General features: G+C 41.7%; 1 protein-coding gene and 1 non-coding gene across 2 annotated transcripts in view; both read left to right on the top strand.

Annotated features, from left to right (window-relative positions):
- GNA14 (G protein subunit alpha 14) overlaps positions 1-20778 on the top strand; it is a 228654-nt gene that overhangs the window by 4035 nt on the left and 203841 nt on the right. The gene's annotated exons all lie outside the window — the stretch shown is intronic.
- Positions 11309-11415, top strand: LOC112135103 (U6 spliceosomal RNA). The gene has a single exon (XR_002916401.2). It is a non-coding gene; the product is annotated as a U6 spliceosomal RNA (small nuclear RNA).

The following is a 20778-nucleotide window of genomic DNA, read 5'->3' as shown; positions in this document are numbered from 1 at the left end:
TCCTGTGAAAAATAGTTTCTAAACCACACAGAGCTGTTCAGACCTCCAAGGAGGGACTTCAAAACCTCTGATTTATTTCAGTCTGTAAAGTCCTGGGGCATAGCTCCATTTCTTCTCAAGGAAGAGCCAATGACTCAGAAGAGACAGGAATTAGGGGAGGGTATGCACCGTTTTGTCTGAAGTCATGCAATTCGAGTGAAAAATTCACCCATCTCTCTAGTGGGTAGATTAGAGCATCCACTGCTCGGGTGTCTCAGTTAAAAACCCCACTTTGCAAATGGGAGTTTGGAATCCTTTTGTGGCGTATGAGATGACCCCCAAAGCCACCATCTCTTTCACAATGAAGCATGCTTTTGCAACAAAATGATGTGAGGATGTTTCCGAAGTGCAGTATCCTGTTTCTGCTTAATAAAAGCACAGGTCAGTGTCTACTAGGGAAAGATAAAAGCTGTTGTTTGGTTAAGGCTAATAATTGCAAGATGTTGGTGTGACACCTTCTCATCAGAAAGAGATGGAGAATATAAAGGAGATGGTTGAATTTAGTAGAAAGAAATTTCTTATCAGTTCCTTGCATAAAAGTAGGACAAAAAAGAGTACTGATAAGAACATTGGTGAGTACTGATCAGCATAGGGAGAAAGTGTCAGGACAATAGCTATTAAATAAGGGAAAATGATCTTTTATTGATTTTCCTGTTAAATGCAGATTGGTGAAGTGTGGCTTGTTAATTGGGTTGAGTGTTTTAAATTCTGGATGCAGACCTTACCTTGGAGCTCTCTGGAAGGAAGAGGAATTGGTATTTAACAGATACTGGCTGAATTAGTTTGCTAGGGCTGCCATAACAAAATACCACAGACTGGGAGGCTTCAACAAAGGAAATTAATTTTCTCACAGTGATGGAGCTGGAAGTCCAAAAGCAAGGTGTTGGCTTGGCAGGTTTGGTTTTCCTGGAGGCCTCTCTCCTTGGCTTGCAGACAGCTGCCTTCTCCCTGTGGCCTCACATGGCCTTTCTTCTGGGCATGCGCATTCCTGTGTCTCTCTTTTTTTAAATTAATTAATTTATTTTTTTGACACTCTTTAGGTTGGAATTCAGTAATACAGTCACGGCTTCCTACAGCCTTGACTCCTGGGCTCAAGCAACCTCCCACCTCAGCCTCCCTAGTAGCTGGGACTATAGGCGTGAGCCACCATGCTGGGCTTATTTTTATTTTTCTTAGTTTTTGTTGCCTAGGCTGGTCTCAAACTCCTGGGCTCAAACGATCCCTCTGCCTCAACCTCCCAAAGTGTTGGGATTACAGGCATGAGCCACTGTGCTGTGCCACTTCCTCTCCTTATAAGGATGCCAGTTCCTATTTTATTAGGGCCCCACTCATTTTATCTTAATCACCTCTTTAAAGACATTATCTTCAAATACAGTTACATTCTGAGGTACTAGTGGTTGGGATTTCAACATATAAGCTTTGGCGGGAGGACTAAATTCAGCCAGAAAAACTGGTGCAGAGATGAAAAATGTAGATTCTTAGCCCAGTCTGCCTGGGTTTGAACCCTAGCCCTACAGTGTCTTAGCTGTGGACTAAATTCTCTGGGGTTTGGATGGCAGTCAGTACTCAGTGTCAGCTATCATCACTCCGTTTTTGAGTATTTTCAGGCCCTAGAGAGGTGTCATTTTCCATTTTAGTTGACCAACTGTGGGTTGCATAGAAGTTTGTATAAATTGTCGTGGTAGTGCTTTAACAGAAATGTTTTGCTTTGAGTTTCCCTCAGTGTTTTCTGAGCCACAAACTGATTTAAAATTCCTCTTCCTACTTACACCAAAAGGTTGAAAATCTGGTCCCAGAAAGTTTTATTGGATTGGTTATAACAAAATCCCATTTCAGAATTAGCTGTCATGTTCCTGGGCAGGAAGTCCATTCCAGAAAATGGTGCAAATAGTGTGACAATACCGACTGGGTGCGGTGGCTCACCCATGTAATCGCAGCACTTTGGGAGGCTGAGGCAGGCGGATCACCTGAGGTCAGGAGTTCAAGACCAGCCTGACAAACATGGAGAAACACTGTCTCTACTAAAAATACAAAATTAGCTGGGTGTGGTGGCACATGCTTTTAATCCCAGCTTCTCAGGAAGTTGAGGCAAGATAATCGCTTGAACCTGGGAGGTAGAGGTTGCAATGAGCTGAGATTAGCACCATTGCACTCCAGCCTGGGTGACAAGAGTGAAACCCTGTCTCAAAAAAAAAAAAAAAAAAAGAAAAAATGACAACACCTTCCCACTCTGAAGAAGAAAAGGAATGACATGGTAAATATGCCCACGTTCCTTTATCTGAGCTTAGTTCAATGCAACAGCCTTTTCCAAGGTGCCAGCCATAGTGCAGGGATTCCTTCCCAAGGGCTGAGTTGGAGAAGGACAGTTCACAAATAGCTGTTATGAGGAAGATGGTCATAAAAGCTTAACAGAGATTAAGAGGTAGAACAGGCAGAGCGTAAAGGGGGAGCCTCTGGAGGAGGCATCATCTGAGTGGGCCTTGAACTATGGTGAGGGTAAGATGCAAACAATTGTCTGCGCATGGGGGCTTGGGTGAGACATGCACAAACTCTCCTCACCATCTGGGGAAATTTCTGAGGACAGTAAATGGTGTTCTTAGGATCTGGGATCATATGAAGGATCCCTTGGGGACCAGATTTCATTGAGTTTTGTGTTTTATTTTATTTTTGTTTGTTTGTTTTTTGAGACAGTCATGCTCTGTTGCCCAGGCTGGAGTGTAATGGCACGATCATGGCTCACTGGAACCTCTGCCTCTCAGGTTCAAGTGATTCTGCTGCCTCAGCCTCACAAGTAGCTGGGATTACAGGCATCCACTACCACGCCCAGCTAATTTTTATATTTTTTGTAGTAGAGACGGGGTTTCACCATGTTGGCCAGGCTGGTCTCGAACTCCTGACCCCAAGTGATCCGCCTGCCTCAGCCTCCCAAAGTGCTGGGATTACAGGCATGAGCCACCGTACCTGGCCTGTGTTTTATTTTAACCAGTTATGTGAGTATTGTGTTCACTCTAAAATAGACATTAAAATAAAAATGCTTGCTTTTTTGCCATAATATGCTTCAGAAAGGAGGATTGTGTGGTTTTGTCTGTGGCTTCTGTTCATCCTGGCTGGAGCAAACCAATCTCACCAGATAGTTTGCTTCCATCTATAACACAGCAGTTCCTGAGGCCTTTCAAGAGGCAAATGCACCTACCTCTTCTTCTGTCTACCCTTAAATGAATACAGAACCTTTTGAAATACTGGACTTCTACCCTTTGTACCTTTGCAAATCATCTTTATTGAATACAGTAAGTCACCAGGCTTAAGTGTACACTTTGAGTTTTGATAAATGTATGATCACAATCTAGAAACACTTCCATCATCCCAGAAAGTTCCCTGTGCCTTTGCAGTCAATCTCCTGCTCCAAATCTTTTTTTTTTTTTTTACTTTTTATTTGGAACTGATTTAAAATTTATAAAGAATTTGCAAGAATAAGAATAGCACAAACAACACAGGTATGCCCTTTTCCCTTGGCAATGTTTGAGGGTAAGTTATATGTATTGTGGCCTTTTTTTCCCTAAACACTTCAGTGTGTTTTTCTAAAAATAGGGATAATCTCTTACATAAGCGCAGTACACTTATGAAATGTCTGTACATTTCACTTTGATGCAATATTTGTGTCCAGTCTATTATCCATATCCCAGTTTTGTCAGTTCACCCAATAATGTCCTTAGTGGTGTTTCCCCACATCCAGTACAGGGTCCAGGGGAGGCTCAGGGATTGCATTTGGTTCTCATATCCTTTTAGTTTCTTTAATCTGGAACTTTTCCACAAAGTCATTGCTTCTACGACATTGAATTTTTGAAAAATACAGTCCCCTCTCCCTTTTTTTAACAGACGGTTTCTCATTTGGGATTTAACTGGTGATTTTCTTACGATTAGAGATTCCAACTGTGCTTTTCTGGCTGGAACACTGGATACGTGCTGTTGTGTCCTTCTCGGGGGTGGCATCTGAGGCACACCATGTCCATCTGCTCCTCTGTGGTGGTGATAACTCTGATGGCCTGGTTAAGATATTGTCTGTTTTATCCACTGTATCATAATTTTGTGGAGAGACACTTTATAAGGCCAGTAAATATCCTGCTTCTTATCAAGATGTAGGAGTCATTGATGGTTTCCAGTTGATCCAATCTATAACATGGTGTCTGCAGAATGATTTTCCAACTCCACTGCTCTCCACATTTACCAGCTGGCACTTGACATTCTACTGCAACAGCCTTACCTTTGCCCTTCCTTCCTTCCTTCTTTCCTTCCTTCCCTCCTTTCCTTCCCTCCCTCCCTCCTTCCTTCCTTCCCTCCCTCTCTCCTTCCTTCCCTCCCCTCCCTCCCCTTCCTTCCTTCCTTCCTCCCTCCCTCCCCTCCCCTCCCCTCCCCTCCCCTCCCTTCCTCCTCCCCTCCCCTCCCTTCCTCCTCCCCTCCCCTCCCTTCCTCCTCCCCTCCCCTCCCTTCCTCCTCCCCTCCCCTCCCTTCCCCCCTCCCCTCCCTTCCCCCCTCCCCTCCCTTCCCCCCTCCCCTCCCCTCCCTTCCCCCCTCCCCTCCCCTCCCTTCCCCCCTCCCCTCCCCTCCCTTCCCCCCTCCCCTCCCTTCCTTCCCCCCTCCCCTCCCTTCCTTCCCCCCTCCCCTCCCCTCCCTTCCTTCCTTTCATGCAAATTCATGAATACCTAGGTTTTTTTCCCTCAATGATTTTTACTTCATTAATGTTCTTAATCATTTTGATGCTCAAATCGTACCCGACTTGTGCAATGAGATCCCCTTCAAGCTGGCTCCCATGTCACTGTGACACGCCTCTCTTTTTTTTTTTTTTTTTTTTTGAGCATTTCATTGTTTTCTGGCATAACAACATGCCCCAGGCTCATCTTGTACCAATTCTTCCCCAGCTGGGGAAGAAATCAGCTGTTTCTGAGGGGCTCTGGTTCCTTTTAGTGGAGAACTGGATCTTTCAAAAAACTAAGCCACTTGAAACAAAGATATCAAGTCCCTAATTCAGAACAATTACTAGTACGGTATCCAAGTACCTAAAGAATCAAGGTGCTAAATCATGTCATTAGAGGATGAAATTTTTGAGGCTTTAATAAGTCTTAAGCTGTGGGCAGATATAAAGTGGAAAAATCTGACAGTGGAGTTTGGCAAAAAGCAATGTAAATAAAGTCTTAATCCTCAAATGGTCTTTTTTTTTTTTTTTCTTTTTAAAAGATGCCTTGTAGTCTATGTCATCTTTCGCTTTCTCATTTCCCATGATACTTACACCACAGGGGAAAATACTGCTGTAACAACTCCCATCTGTAGGGCTAGATGAAGGGAGGTCATGATATTGGGAAGTCAGAGGGATTTTCAGTGAATTATTGCAGCAAAGCTACGATGATACTAAAGATGGTTGAAATTCAAAGAGGAGACAATAATTTATCAGAAGGATTGTCACCAGGGCATCTCATGGAATTCAAAGAGGATTTGAATAACAAATGAGAAAGAGCAAGTGCCAGGGCAGTTGGGTTAGGGGACTCAAGGCACAGCCATCAACAGGACTTGACCCCATCCCCTTCCAAGCTTGAGAGCCCTTTCTGCAGACCTTTATAGCCAGGTTGTGGCATGAGGGTGCAGTCCTGGATCAATCAGTTCTGGCCAGGGGACATGTATCACGGACATGACTGTCACCTGAGTGCAGATGGCTGGGGCCCGGGATCCCTGTGAGCCAGGTAGCCACAGCTACAAATACTGTTAGAGGAAGAAAATATACTAGCGGAAATCCAAGGGCTCTAAAGTTGGAAGGGACCACAAAAGCCTCTGCAAGAGCCCTCACATTCACTATGAAGATTGGCTCTCTGCTGATGGGTAAATTAGCCATGCTGGCCAAGATTCTTGATTGTAGACCATGTAAGCAGAGTAATAATTTATTAGAGTGGAAGCAGGAAATAGAATTAATGGAAATTGGAGAGGAGGCTCAGCAAAAGGGCAGGATTTAAGGGACTCTGGACATAGCAAATGCTAGTACCAGACAAGGCTGTCAAGGACACAGTCAGTGGACTCCACCACCCTGCCAGTCGCTGCTGCTGCTGCTGCTAGACACTTATATTCACAGCAGAGCTGCAAATCACCTGTGACCATCTTCTGCACCCTGGTGTCACTTTCAAAACTTCCATCTGTCTGATTGTGCTCAACTACCAGGTTGTTGGGGGAAGGCAGTGTGACATAGCGGTTAGCATGTTCTTTGGAGCCAGGCTTGCTGGGTTTAAAATATAGGCTTTTCCACTGATAAGCTGTGTGCATCCTGGAATGTACATTAGTTTCTTCATCTGTTAAAGGGGAATAACAACCCAATAGGAGATACTTTTATAAGGATTAAATGAGTCATCATTTTTAGAGCGTTTAGAATAGTGCCTGGCACATAGTCAGTGCTATTTATTTTAGGTGGTTGTTAAATAAAATTCTGCCAGCCTTAGCTTTCTACCACAGGGAAAGGGGGTGGGCTGCTGCCTCCTACCTTTCTTGAAACTCTTCCCCCAGAAGATAAGTGCTCAGATGCTGGGCAGCGCCAGATTACAAAGATCTACAACAAAAATGTGATATTTTCCATAAAATAGCTTTTCCTAAATGGATTGGTAAAGGCAAACTCAAAAACTAAATGTAAGCTTTCAGACAATGGAATCATGAAAAAGAGGCAGATGTCTTTAATTAAGGTGTATTTAATATTGCTCCAGTTAATTTCTTGAATTTGTTTTTTAAAATCATGCCTTTATTCTACAGGACTATGAAAATTTCACACATGTATCCTATTATCCCAGGAAACTCCCACAGCCCATCTGCCAGCATTGTCTCTGGTGTTAAAAATTTGCCAAATCTCACCACTTCTTCCCCTATCCAAAGCTGCAATTCACCTGCGTTATTGCAGTGTCCTCTTGATTTCCCACCGCCCACATTTGCCCTTCTTTGGTCCATTTAAAAACTTAGATTATATTATTACCTTACTTAAATTCAGTATCTTTTACTTACACTTGGAATAAATGCCAAATACCTTCCTACCTCTCAAAATGTACACAGGGTCATTCTCCCACTGGTTTACTGGGCTGAAGCCAAACTCACCTTCTTTGTGTTTTTCAAACGCAACGTTTGTTACCTCTGGGTCTTTAAGCTTGCTCTTTTTTTCTGCCTGGAACATTCTTTTCTGTTCCCCACTCTTGTTCCACATACATGGCTGTTTCTTCCTTATCTTCGCGTCTCAGCTCAAAAGTTCATCGCTTGACAAGGCCTTTCCAGATCACACTACCTGAAATCATCCTTGCACCATTTACTCTTAGTTGCCTGGTTCTATAACTTGGCTTTATTTCTTCATAGCTGTTATCTTGGAATTGACCTGATATTCTTATTTGCTTACTTGTTGGCTCGTCTGCCCCCCAGTAGATTGCAAGCTCTGTGAGAGTGGGGCTGTGCTGTCTTGTTCCTGTATCCTGGCACCTGAACCAGTTTTGTGCCTGGTGCAATGTTTTAATAATGACTGGTACAGTGTGAGAATTGAAAGCCAGAATGATACTTGACCAATCTGAAATGAGATAGGCTAGTTGACTATCAAATATGAAATATTCTTCCATGAATACATGTTGATATACCCATGTTACAGATAGAACAAGCAAGTGCTCATTATTATTCAGAGAGAGTCGTTAATTACTTCATTATAAGACTACATTTGATATTTAATATATTGATCTTCCAGTATTTTTTCAGAATAAACTTTTGCATATAAAACCAGAGAGTAGCAATAAAAGCTAAAGTTTTCTAGAATATGAACACAAAAGAAAAGCATTACCTATGTGATATGCCTCCTCCTGGTACTCTCTGTATTAACAAAAACAATTTTTCTTTTCATGGTTTACTAAAGCCTTGGCCTCCTGGGCTCAAGCGATCCTCCCACCTCAGCCTGCCGAGTAGCTGGGACTACAGGCATGCCACCACACCCGGCTAGATTTTAAATATTTCTTTGGAGATGGGGCGTTGCTATTGCCCAGGCTGGGTTTGAACTCCTGGCCTCAAGCGACCCTCCTACCTCAGCCTCCAGAGTCATTGGAATTACAGGCATGAGTCACTGCACCCAGCTCAACAATTTTAACAATAGAATAGATAACAAGTTAAAATATACTTTTTAATTTAAGAAAATTATGAGGTTGCTGATAGGATATAGAAATTCATTCCATATGTGGTTTGAATTGTGCAAAATTTAAATTTTCTCTGAAGTTGATGGGTGAGGTGAGGTCAACATCTACTCAGTTAATGGCCACTGCAGGTTTTAGGGCCAGATCTCTGTTTTTTTCCCTTTTCAGTGTGTGCTTCTTAGGTTTAAAGAGTCCATTGTAACGAGAGTCAAGGTAAAGGAGACAGTGATATTCTTGGAATTGTGGAACAAAAAAGGAAATTAATAGCAAATAACAGTGAAAAGTGGTAAGACTTAGGAAGTTGAAAGTTCAAGGCAGCAGAAATCTGATTAGTTCATGGCCCAGTATCTCTTAATGGGAACTATTTTTTTCTTCAAGAAGTTAGTACTCCAGGAGCTGTAAACATCACCAGTAAACGTGTTTTGAGTCCACAGCTCTTCTCCTACCACCCCTTTCCCCAGATTCAAGAAGTAGTTCCCATTGCACTGCCAATCTGCTATCTGGGCTCAGGCCATGCACCTACCATTGTGAGGTCCTGATAGAGCTACCATGTACGTCCCAGAAGGGCATGTGCAGAGGACGGTCAACAGCATGAAGTCCCTGCTGGCGCTCCTTCTCAGAGTGGCGACCTGATGTGTGGCCAGAACTTGGCATCATGAGATGAGCAGTATGTTTAGGCTCTGGGAACCGAGTTTCTTTTTTTGGTGAGGGGAGGCTCTGAGTTATTGGGTATATGACCAGGAGCAAGACATTTCCTCTGAACCCCAGGGTCCTTACCTATAAAATGAAAAGCTTGGACCAGATGACCTCTGAGGTCTTTCAAATTCTGTCATCAGATGTTTTCTACAGGTGGTTCTTAAAGTGTGTTCCCAGGATCTGCAGTTATTGGCATCAGCACCTCCCAGGACCTTGTTAGAAATGCAAACTCTTAAGTCCGCATCTTAGCTCTCTGAAGCAGAACTTCTGGAGTGGAGCCAGCAATCTGCATTTTAATAATCTCTCCAGGTGATCCTAACACACACTTAAGTTTGAGAACCTCTGTTTTATGGCATTGGCCTGGAGCTCAGGAGCTGCTCAGCCTCTGATTGTCACACTGGGCTTTCAGCAGACTTCCAGGATGCACCTAAGACTAATCTGTCTAGGGAATATTTTGTTGCTGGCAGGCGAAGAAATCTCTCCCTCATCAATTTGATGAAGGGACTTTAAGGGCTGAGCTGGGTAATTTGTAGGAGTCTTTTTGCATTTGTCCTAGGGTGCCAGGCTGGTGGACAAAGAGGAAGAGCAAGCACATATGTATGTTTTACCTTGGCAAGAATCGTTTCAAAAAGTAGCAAATGTTCATGTTTGCATAGATCCTTGTACTTGCATGTAGTCTTCAAAAAGTTGTGCTCCTAAAAACTGCAATGATCTTATAGCTAATAACCATTAGGTAGTTATGTTTCTATTAATGGACTTAGCAGTGCTGAGGAACCATATTCTAGTAAGAGCCATCATATATCAGTCTTCTTGTTGAAAATTCACTCTCCATGGAACATTGGCTTGTGCTGTGATTTGAATGTTTGTCTCCTTCAAATCTCACATTGAAAATTTGATTCCCAGTGTTGGAGGTGGGACCTGCTGCGAGGTGTTTAGGTCGTCGGGTCAGATCCCTCAAGAATAGATTAGTGTCCTCCCTTGGGAGTGAGTTCTCACTGTATTCTTGAGAGAGCTGGTTGTTCAAAAGAGCCTGGCACTTCCCCACCTCTCTCTTGCTTCCTCTCTTACCACATTATCTCTACACACACCAGATCTCCTTCACCTTCCCCCAAGAGTGGAAGCAGCCCAAGGCCCTCATCAGATGCAGATGCCTAGTTTTGAACTTTCTAGCCATGAGATTCATGAGCCAAATAAACCTCTTTTCTTTATAAATTACCCAGCCTCAGGTATTCCTTTATAACACAGAATGGATTAAGATGGCTAATATTTCCATTCAAAGAGTAATACTCCTTGTTGTCAAGTTTGCTTTTTAAAAATTGACTGACAAATTCTAATATTTTGTGCTTTTTTAATGAATGAGAGAAAAAAGTAAAATGTATTTTTTATTGTTTTGCCTGAAAGCCATCTTCTGTATTAATGATCAGTTGTCAGTTATTATTAGATGGATTATCCATGCCATTTCTCTCTTGAATCTGCCATAAATAAGACCTTCCTTTCTGAGTAACCCATCCCAGAATATTTGTTTCTGTTGCTCAGCTACTGTGTAATTGAAAAATATGTTAATTATATTACTAATAAAAATCAAATGAAGGTGATTAATCTTTTGTAGAATTATCTTCTAATCCATTTAGTGGTAAGCCATTAGTAGTCTTAGCACCACTTAAAATGCACCTGTGTTTAGAAACCTTTATAGCAATTTAACATTGCTGTGGCATCAAAGAGTATTTTTATTGTATTTCATAAATGTGTTAGTCTTCAACTGATGGAAAATTTTTAAAATTGGTTCCTTCCTACAGAGTTTGAGAAACACAAGTACAAACCTTCATCCTATGGATGGGGTGGCAAAGGTCCAGAGGAGTGAAGGGACTCAGCAGATGTCATGGGGCCAGGTGATTAGTAGCTAATTGGCAGAAGGGCCCAGAGTTAGTCCGAGTCTTCATGTTGAATTTCCTAGTTTCTAAGGCAACATTGATTATGAGATATGCCATTAATTTGAAAACAGCCTTTCAGAAAAGCAAATGCCACCATAGTAAATATACACATCAATGCAAAGGCATTTCAACTTCAAAAATGTTAACTTATATGGACATAAGCCTGGAACTCAAGGATATAGTTAATTTACTTTTCTCTCTTTTTTCCTTACCAGATAGTACAAATTTAAAACAAAGCAAAACTATTCAAATACTATGTCAAAACTAGTTATTGACATAGTATTTGATTTTACGAAATCAATTTAAGTGCTAAAATTAGACTAGAAAAGAAACCTCTGTATATTGCCATCAGCCCACTGGGTTCTATTTCAAGTGGTCTTATATGTGATCTTGAAAATAGTTACTTCTTGGAATAGTGTGCTGTCATTTATACAGAAGGCTAAAAAACATAATAGTGACCATGCACTCACTTCAGCAGCACATATACTAAAATTGGAGTGATACATAGAAGATTAGCATGGCCCCTATGCAAGGATGACATGCAAATTCACGAAGCATTCCGTATTTTTTGACTTTTGGGACTCAGGGAAAATGGTGGGGGAGGGGTGAAGGCTAGAAGACTATACATTGGGTCCAGTGTACACTATTTGGGTGATGGGTACACCAGAACCTCAGAAATCACCACTTCAGAACTTATCTGTGTAACCAAACACCACCTGTTCCCCAAAAAAACCTATTGAAATAAATGAAATAATAATAGTGACCAAATGTGTGGGAACTCCAATGTATGACATTATATGCTCCAATGTCTGAATAACTGTGGAGGGACTACATCCTGGCAATTTGATGAGTGTGTTGAAGAGTTTCACATGAGACCTTGAACTCCATGAGATCTCTGCTCACTATTGAACCCACAATGCTAAGTGCAGAACTTAGCTCAAATACTGGTTGAATGAAGATATGTCTCTCTCTTTATAGTAGTTTACATGAAATACCAGCTGAGTAGTATAAAGAATTCCTTACAGTAGCTGAAAGTCTTTTTTGTTTGTGATTGTCTAAGAAGGTTCATAAAAGGAACACAGGCCTGGGCTGGGCCTTGAAGAAAGGAAAATTGGAGAATTCCAGAATTGATTTTTTTTGGATAAGTGGTATAAGGATATGAAAATTGAGCCTGGATTCCAGGAATAAAATGAGATTTGGAAGATAATACTTCTCGTATTCTGCCTGCCTGCCTTCTTGCCTCCTTCCCTCCCTCCCTCTTTCCCTCCCTCCCTCCCTCCCTCCCTCCCTCCTTCCCTCCCTCCCTCCCTCCCTCCCTCCTTCCCTCCCTCCCTCCCTCCCTCCTTCCCTCCCTCCCTCCTTCCCTCCTTCCCTCCTTCCCTCCTTCCCTTTCACTTCCTTCCTTCCTTTTTTTTCTTTTTTTTTTTTTGAGAGAGGGTCTCACTCTGTTGCCTAGGCTGGAATGCAGTGGTGTGATCAACTTCTGTCTCAAACTTCTGGGTTCAAGGGATCCTCTCACTTCAGCCTCCTGAGTAGCTGGGACTACAGGTGCATCAGTATGCCCAGCTTATTTATTTATTGTAGAGACAAGGTGTCCCTGTGTTGCCCAGGCTGGTCTTGAACTCCTGGTCTCAAGCAATCCTCCTGCCTCAGCCTCCCATAGCACAGAAGATTATAGGCATGAACCAGCCCATTTTCCTGTATTTTCATAAAGACTTTTCCTAGTAACTATACATGGTAAGATTTTGATATGTAACCAAAACTACAGTTGAGAAATTTGTAAATTGTTCTTTTCTGTTGCTTTACTCTGAAACACTTCGCTCACCAGAATCCAGTCTTTTTTATTCTTTTTCTGATATACCTAATGCTAATAATGGAAAAGGCAATACTAAAGCAGTGACATTTATACATTCAGTCATTATTCTAGGTACTTTAATCAGTGATTTTATTTATTCCTCACCATGTTTGAGGTGGAGGTAGTATCCTCTCCATTCTACAGATGGGAAAATTGAGGCCTATCCTGTGGCAAGATTCACTGGCCAGAGTGGGGCCAGGGTTTGAATCCAGGTGGTCTGACGCCAGAGCCTTGGTTCTTAATCACAGTTCTGCTTTTGTCTCCTAGAGCCAGATAGCTCACCAAAATCTACCCCATGGGGGCAAATCTCTGCTGTGCCCGCTTCTTGCCATCCTCTCTGCCACCCATCTCTATCTGAATTGCTAAATTTATCTACCATTCCCTAGCCCCAAATTCACTCTTCACTCTGACAGCCAGAGTGACCTTTTAAAAATGTAAATTGGATTGTTGTTTTTCTGCTCAGAACCTATGTCTTGGGTGCAAATTTAAATCTGTGCATGGCCTGTGAGACCCTCTATCTGTCCCCTAATGACCCTCTGCCATTATTCCCCATGATTACTTAGTTCTGGCCACAGAACCATATTTTAGAATCTTCAACGGGCCAGACTCATCCTTCTTAGGCCTCTGCACATGCCAATCTGTCTGCCTACAACACTCTTTTCTACTGGTCTTCTAGTGAACTGATACTCATTTTGAGAATGCATCTTAAATCTCTCTTCCTCCTGGAAGCCTTTGCTGGCACCCCAGTCCAAATTAAGTTCCTCAGAATATTTCTCCCATAGCACCTTCTACATTTCTTTTTAAAAATAGTGCTTTTCCTAGTTTGAAATTGTACTTACCATCCTCCTTCTCTGCTAGCCTCTAAATTTTATGAGTGTAGAGACTATTGTAACATGAGACTCCTCAGCATCTTGTATAGTGCCTGGGTGTTTCATAACATTTGCTAAATGGAGAAATACATTACTTTTACAGGATCTTTGGGGTATTTTTCTGTCTGGAAACCTCTGTGGCTGGTGGCGCCTTTGCTTGAGTTTTGCTAAGGCCCATTGAGCTTGTTTTGCTCACTTGGCCTGGCAAGCTGCGCTTGGCTCACGTTACCAGCCTGGGTTCCACACCTGCCAAGGGAGAGTCAGGCATGGAATAGTGAGGGGTGTGTGAGCGAGTGTGGGATCCCGCCACTGCGCAGAGTCAGACATGCCTTTTGTTGTAGCAGGGTGGGCAGCTCCAGGTGCCAGCAAAGGCACTGGCTCTCTGTGAGGCTGCGGCCAGACCAGGCACGCCACAAGCAGCTTCCATTGCTGGCACTGGGGAACATGGTGGCATCCAGAAGCTTGGAGACTCCAGGAACCTTAGGGCCCCAAAGGGAGTCACAGCCCTGGCTTAGGGGTCTCCTAGGTCTGGGGTCCTCAAAGGGCCACAGCTCTTCTCTCCTGTTTGTCCACAATGTGGCAAGCAAGGGGCATATTTCAGCCTTGTTTGTGTTACAGCTGTTTTAGCCCCTACAGGGCCACAGAGGGGAGGCAGTGTGCACCAATTGGTCCATGGGTGGCCATGGGTAGGCCTGGAAAAGGCACCACAAGTTCCCACTCTGGTCCATGGGACTGGCAGCCCAGCCAACAGCCTTCAGGCCCTCACTAGGGACCCACCTCCTGTCCAGGAGCCTGTCTGCCTCCAGCTGCTGTTCATGGCACCCATGGCACCCAGGATGCCCATGTGCCAAGGGGTGCCTGTGGCCCAGCACCAAGCTTCCCTCAGTGCCCCCCTTGGCTTCCCATGGCCCCAACTTTGCTTTGAGATTGGAGCGGGTGCCAACAGCAGGGAGAAGCCAGGCAGCAGAAGCAGGCACTTCCAAGCCTGCAAGGGCAGGGGGGGCCTTCCTGGGCCCCCAAGGGTATAGGGGTGCCTGGGTCTGCAGCTGTGGTTTTGGCAGCTGCAGCGGTGGCCAGCAGGGTAGGGCTCCTGCCTTCTCCTGAACCCTGAGAGCACAGGGATGCCTGGGTCTGCAGCTGCAGTTTGGGCAGCTGCTGCAGCACCCAGGCAGCTTCCACCCCAACTCAGAAGGGGTGAGGATCCTGCTTGTGCCTGCCTCTTACCAGCTCCATGGAACATGCAGCCCCAGCCACGCTTCCCTGCTGCAGCCGGCATGATGGCAGCGACTGCTCCAGATGGCCCGCCACTGCCATCATTACCATTTAGTATCAACATTATTGCATAAAGAAAGAATACTTGAATTTCAAATAGTAGAAGGGCTTAATGGAAGATAACACTTTAAATTGAATAAACTTAAATGTATGATGAACTCATGCTCATTATGTGTTTTTTTTTTTATTTTACTTTTTGATAATGAAAACTTCACTAGATACTGACATTGTACTGTGGGCCAATGTTCTAGAGCCATTGATTTATTGTATACATCTCATGTGCTTCCTAAACTTTCAGATTTTCTTTATGCACAAATGTGAATAGACACTCTTGATGGTTTTTTACCTTTTTTTTTTTTTTTTTTTTACATAAAAAGTGGCATATTTGTGGCAGAGACTGCTAGCAGTCTCCTGAATACAGATTCTCTGTAATACAAGATGTTTTATCTGGACATGTGGATACCCAGCTAAATACTATACTTCTTAGCTTCGCTGCTGCTAATTGTGGCCATGTGATGATGGGATGTAAACTGAAGTGATGTAGCAATTTCTGAGTGATGACCTGAAAAGGAAAGGAGGCTTTCTTCCCTTCTAGAGGAAGATGTAACCTGATGGTAGGAGCTGCAGCAGCCATATTTTACCATAAGATGGAAGTAAGGTGTTAAGGGTGAAAAAGCAACATGATAGGAAGGGTCTATGTCTCTGAGACCATGAAGGTGTCATATTAGCCTTGAACTATAAATGATTAGACCCTTTTTAAATGGCAGCTAACCTGATATCCTAACTAATAAAATAATATACACTGTTTTGCTTTTAGCCTCTTGATACTCAACAATATATCTGGGAATTCTTTCCAAATTTTTTGCAATCCTAAGGCAGAAAAAATTAGACTCTAATGTTGGGGGAAGGGTATAGGATGATGCTGTGGGCCAGCTGGTGAGCAATGCTCTGTTGATGTCTCTCATCCTCCCATCTTCATCAGTACTGTAATGGGATACAACTGTTTTCTCTGCAGCCGAGTTTTCAAATATTTGATAGGGTCTTTCTGTGTGCAAAGAGACATTTGTAGCTGCATGTTTTAGTTGATACTGACTTTATTAGAGTGGAATATAAACTGTAAAACTAGTTTTTCTAAGGCTTTAATGCTCATTTTAATTTTTATAAATCTAGTTTTTTGCATATAAAAATTAAAGGGATGTTTCTTAATTCTTTGATTAGTTTTCAATTTACTGTTTGCTTCACTTATTAATTCAGTTAATTAAATTATTACATTTTCTTTAAACATTTTTAAACCTATTTACGCATTTTAAAAACCCAAGTATCCTCAAATATTTCAAACCTCCGAAAAAGCTGGCAAGCAAAATCTAAGTAGTGAAGTGATTCTGATAGATCGATTAAATAAATCTTACTCTCTTGGCCAGGCATGGTGGCTCATGTCTATAGTCCTAGCACTTTAGGAGGCCAGGGCAGGAGGATTGCTGGAGACCAGGAGTCTGAGACCAGTTTGGGAAGCATGGAGAAACCCCATCTCTACAAAAAGTGCAAAAATTAGCTGGGCATGGTAGCACACATTTGTAGTCCCAGCTACTCGGGAGGCTGAGGTGGGAGGATAACTTGAGTCCTGGAAGTTGAAGCTGCAATGAGCCTCAACATTTTGCTAATCAAGCCACTGCACTCCAACCTGGGTGACAGAGTAAAACTCTGTCAAAAAAAACAAAAAACAAAAAAACCCCACAAAACCATACTCTCTTAATTCTAAACATTCTAATATTGTTTCTAAATGTAATCAAATCAAATAATCACATTTATACTGTTAAATCATAAACTAATCACAACTCTGATAGATTATTTAATATCAGATTTAAATACCACAAATGACAAGATTTTTAAAATTCAGTGCTGACTCATGTTTACTTATTTTAAAGTTCGTCTTGAGAGTATTTTTATACTTTAAGTTCTGGGATACAGGTGCAGACCGTGCAGGTTTGTTACATAGGTATACATGTGCCATGGTGGTTTGCTGCACCCATCAACCCGTCATCTACATTAGGTATTTCTTCTAATGCTATCAATTCCTTAGCCCCCTACCCTCTGACAGACCCCGGTGTGTGATGTTCCCCTCACTGTGTCCATGTGTTCTCATTATTCAGTTCCCACTTATGAGTGAGAACATGCGATGTTTGGTTTTCTGTTCTTGTGTTAGTTTGCTGAGAATGATGGTTTCCAGCTTCATCCATGTCCCTGCAAAGGACATAAACTCATCCTTTTTGTGGCTACATAGTATTCCATGGTGTATATGTGCCACATTTTCTTTATCCAGTCTATCATTGATGGGCATTTGGGTTGGTTCCAAGTCTTTGCTATTGTGAATAGTTGCTGCAATAAACATACATGTTCATGTGTCTTTATAGTAGAATGATTTATAATCCTTTGGGTATATACCCAGTAGTGGGATTGCTGGATCAAATGGTGTTTCTGGTTCTAGACCCTTGAGGAGTCGCCACACTGTCTTCCAGAATCGTTGAACTAATTTACACTCCCACCAACAGTGTAAAAGCGTTCCTATTTCTCCACATCCTCTCTAGCATCTGTTGTTTCCTGATTTTTTTGATGATCGCCATTCTAACTGGCATGAGATGGTATCTCATTGTGGTTTTGATTTGCATTTCTCTAATGACCAGTGGTGATGAGCTTTTTTTCACATATTTGTTGGCCGCATAAATATCTTGAGAAGTGTCTGTTCATATCCTGTGGCCACTTTTTGATGGGGTTGTTTTTTTCTTGTAAATTTGTTTAAATTCCTTGTAGATTCTGGATATGAACCCTTTGTCAGATGGATAGATTGCAAAAATTTTCTCCCATTCTGTAGGTTGCCTGTTCACTCTGATGATAGTTTTTGTTGTGCAGAAGCTCTTTAGTTTAATTTGATCCCATTTGTCAATTTTGGCTTTTGTTGCCATTGTTTTTGGTGCTTTAGTCATGAAGTCTTTGCCTATGTCTGTGTCCTACATGGTATTGCCTAGGTTTTCTTCTAGGGTTTTTATGGTTTTAGGTCTCATGTTTAAGTCTTTAATCCATCTTGAGTTAATTTTTGTATAAGGTGTAAGGAAGGGGTCCAGTTTCAGTTTTCTGCATATGGCTAGCCAGTTTTCTCAATACTATTTATTAAATAGGGAATTCTTTCCCCATTGCTTGTTTTTGTCAGGTTGGTCAAAGATCAGATGGTTCTAGATGTGTAGTGTTATTCCTGAGGCCTCTGTTCTGTTCCATTGATCTATATCTCTGTTTTGGTACCAGTACCATGCTGTTTTGGTTACTGTAGCCTTGTAGTATAGTTTGAAGTCAGGTAGTGTGATGCCTCCAGCTTTGTTCTTTTTGCTTAGGATTGTATTGGCTATACAGGCTCTTTTTTGCTTCCATGTGAAATTTAAAGTAGTTTTTTCTAATTCTGTGAAGAAAGTCAATGGTAGCTTGATGGGGATAGCATTGAATCTATAAATTATTTTGAGCAGTATGGCCATTTTCACATTATTGGCTCTTCTATCCATGAGCATGGAATGTCTTTCCATTTCTTTGTGTCCTCTCTTATTTCCTTGAGCAGTGGTTTGTAGTTGAAGGACCTCTTGAAGAGGTCCTTCACATCCCTTGTAAGTTGTATTCCTAGGCATTTTATTCTCTTTGTAGCAATTGTGAATGGGAGTTTACTCATGATTTGGTTTTCTGTTTGTCTGTTATTGGTATATAGGAATGCTTGTGATTTTTGCACATTGATTTTGTATCCTGAGACTTTGCTGAAGTTGCTTATCCGCTTAAGGAGATTTTGGGCATTGGGGTTTTCTAAATATACAATCATGTCATCTGCAAACAGGGACAATTTGACTTCCTGTCTTCCTATTTGAATACCCTTTTTTTCTTTCTCTTGCCTGATTGCCCTGGCCAGAACTTCCAATACTATGTTGAATAGGAGTGGTGAGAGAGGGTATCCTTGTCGTGTGCCGGTTTTCAAAAGGAATGCTTCCAGCTTTTGCCCATTCAGTATGATATTGGCTGAGGGTTTGTCATAAATAGTTCTTATTATTTTGAGATACGTCCCATCAATACCTAGTTTATTGAGAGTTTTTAGCATGAATGGGTGTTGAGTTTTATTGAAGGGCTTTTCTGAATCTATTGAGATAATCATGTGGATTTTGGTCATTGGTTCTGTTTTATGTGATGGATTGCATTTATTAATTTGCGTATGTTGAACCAGCCTGGCATCCCAGGGATGAAGCTGACTTGATTGTGGTGGATAAGCTTTTTGATGTGCTGCTGGATTCAGTTTGCCAGTATTTTATTGAGGATTTTCACATCAATGTTCATCAGGTATATTGGCCTGAAATTTTCTTTTTTTGTTGTGTCTCTGCCAGGTTTTGGTATCGGGATAATGCTGGCCTCTTAAAATGAGTTAGGGAGGAGTCCCTCTTTTTCTGTTGTTTGGAATAGTTTCAGAAAGAATGGTACCAGCTCCTTTTGTACCTCTGGTAGAATTTGGCTGTGAATCCATCTGCTCCTAGCCTTTTTTTGGTTGGTAGGCTATTAATTACTGCCTCAATTTCAGAACCTGTTATTAGTCTATTCAGGGATTCAACTTCCTCCTGGTTTAGTCTTGGGAGGGTGTATGTGTCCAGGAATTTATGAATTTCTTCTAGATTTTCTAGTTTATTTGTGTAAAGGTGTTTATAGTATTCTCTGATGGTAGTTTGTATTTCTGTGGGATCAGTGATGATATCCTCTTTATCATTTTTTTGTGTTTATTTGATTCTTCTCTCTTCTTTATTTGTCTTGTTAGTGGTCTATCTATTTTGTTAATCTTTTCAAAAAACCAGCTCCTGGGTTCATTGATTTTTTTAAAGGGTTGTTCATGTCTCTATCTTCTTCAGTTCTGATCTGATCTTAGTTGTTTCTTGTCTTCTGCTAGCTTTTGAGTTTCTTTGCTCTTGCTTCTCTAGTTCTTTTCATTGTGATGTTAGGGTGTTGATTTTAGATCTTTCCCACTTTCTCCTGTGGGCATGTAGTGCTATAAATTTACCTCTAAACACTGCTTTAGCTGTATCCCAGAGATTCTGGTACATTGTGTGTTTGTTCTCATTGCTTTCAAATGACTTATTTATTTCTGCTTTAATTTTGTTGTTTACCTAGTAGTCATTCAGGAGCAGGTTGTTCAGTTTCCTTGTAGTTTTGTGATTTTGAGTGAGTTTCTTAATTCTGAGTTCTAATTTGATTGCACTGTGGTCTGAGAGACTGTTTGTTATTATTTCAGTTCTTTTGCATTTATTGAGGAGTGTTTTACTTCCAATTATGTGGTCAATTTTAAACTAAGTGCAATGTGGTGCCGAGAAGAATGTATATTCTGTTGATTTGGGGTGGAGAGTTCTGTAGATGTCTATTAGGTCTGCTTTGTCCAGGGCTGAGTTCAAGTCCTGAATCTTGTTAATTTTCTGTCTCGTTGATCTAATATTGTCAGTGGGGTGTTAAAGTCTCCCACTATTATTGTGTGGGAGTCTAAGTCTCTTTGTAGGTCTCTAAGAACTTGCTTTATGAATCTGGGTGCTCCTGTATTGGGTGCATATATATTTAGGATAGTTAGCTCTTGTTTTTGCATTGATCCCTTTACCATTATGTAATGCCCTTATTTGTCTCTTTTGATCTTTGTTGGTTTAAAGTCTGTTTTATCAGAGACTAGGATTGCAACCCCTGCTTTTTTTTTTTTTTCTTTCCATTTGCTTGGTAAATATTCCTCCATCCCTTTATTTTGAGCCTATGTGTGTCTTTGCACATGAGATGAGTCTCCTGAATACAGCACACCAATGGGTCTTGGCTCTTTATCCAATTGGTCGGTCTGTGTCTTTTAATTGGGGCATTTAGCCCATTTACATTTAAGGTTAGTATTGTTATGT

The sequence above is a fragment of the Pongo abelii genome, chromosome 13 (genome assembly GCF_028885655.2).
Source record: "Pongo abelii isolate AG06213 chromosome 13, NHGRI_mPonAbe1-v2.0_pri, whole genome shotgun sequence".
NCBI lineage: Eukaryota > Metazoa > Chordata > Mammalia > Primates > Hominidae > Pongo > Pongo abelii.
The sequence above is the reverse complement of the archived record's forward strand: the minus strand, read 5'-3'. Positions and strand labels throughout refer to the sequence as shown.